Source organism: Frankliniella occidentalis, unplaced genomic scaffold, assembly GCF_000697945.3.
Source record: "Frankliniella occidentalis isolate FOCC.00 unplaced genomic scaffold, Focc_3.1 Scaffold318, whole genome shotgun sequence".
NCBI lineage: Eukaryota > Metazoa > Arthropoda > Insecta > Thysanoptera > Thripidae > Frankliniella > Frankliniella occidentalis.
The window spans coordinates 193,953-195,239 of record NW_026267443.1 but is presented as its reverse complement, the minus strand read 5'-3'; positions in this window follow the sequence as shown (position 1 = coordinate 195,239).

Genomic DNA, 1,287 nt, shown 5'->3' with positions numbered 1-1,287 from the left:
ACAATTTAATACGTCGAGTCCAACGCGGCCACAGGTGGCACGGATACAATGCGTTGTGATCGCCACCCTCCCTCGGGAAAAAAGAAGGTTTCGTCTCGCGTTCACTGTGTACGCAACAATTATTTTCTTGGGCACTTTCATTTTCCCGATGGCCGCGCTCGTGGAGCAGCCCTTTGCCTCCGTATAGCGCGCTACCCGCGCCACGGCGCTAGCCTTGAAGCGAACGGCGGTGCCATCTTTTTAGTACTCCGCGATTCTGAAGGTAATAAAACAAAAAAACAAAACAAATATATACAGAGCACGGCCCGCACGGCCGCATGGCAGCATCGGCGTTCAATCAGTCAAAGAGCCAAAGTTGCGGCCATTTGTCGTCTTCTTTTTCTGCCCATCGCGCTGCCGCCCGCGAGGCCGCGCGCGCGCGCTCGCCGCCGCCATTTGCCATTCGCCATTTTTCTTATCTATCGGGTCAGAAAAGGTGAACGATTGTAGCGGGCGCCGCCCCGCGCGAGTCCTATGGTGGACGCCAATAAACTTTATCGCGAGCGACATGCAAAATGGGGAGTGGAAAAGAGGGGAGGTGAGGGGGCGGCGGGGGCACCTCTGGCCCGAACCGTTAGCAAAGTCAGCCCAACGCGCAACAACAACAACAAAAAAAGTATCTGCCCCTCCTTCCCCCCCCCTTTCCCATGCAGGCCCGCTGGAGGACAGTGACCCTTTTTCGCAAAAACGGATTTCTGGAGTTTATCGACTTTATTTTTTCGTTCAATTTCCGGCTTATTTAGGACATTTTAGGAGTGAGAATATTTTCAGTGCCGTATAAAGGCACAAAAAGCAAATAAAAAGCCACCCGCTTTAGTTATTAAATGGTTTATTGTTGTTAAATTACACTGTTCATTACATTAATGAGGGTTTACTACTGGATGCCCGCGCGGTCCTCGCACTGATTTTCCGCAATATTGGTGAGCGTGGCGGCGTAGGTGTGATTGAGACGGGTACGCACGTGTTACGGCGGTGCCCCCCCCCCCTCGCGGGGCGTCCCCAAAGGGCCATCGGAGTACCACTACTGCCCTATAGCCGGTGGCCACGGAAAACCCGATGCAACCGCTAGGTGGGGAGGGGGGAGGGGGATGCACCGTGACGACGACGCCTGCAAGTGATCGGGTAGGCCACCAGGCGCGCGAGCGAACCGAGCGGGCGGGCTACCCCGCGTTGCGCAGGCGGTAAAGCGACACCGCGGGCGCGCTACCCACCGCCACCCGGTTACTGGGGCGGGGCGAGGGGCAGGGC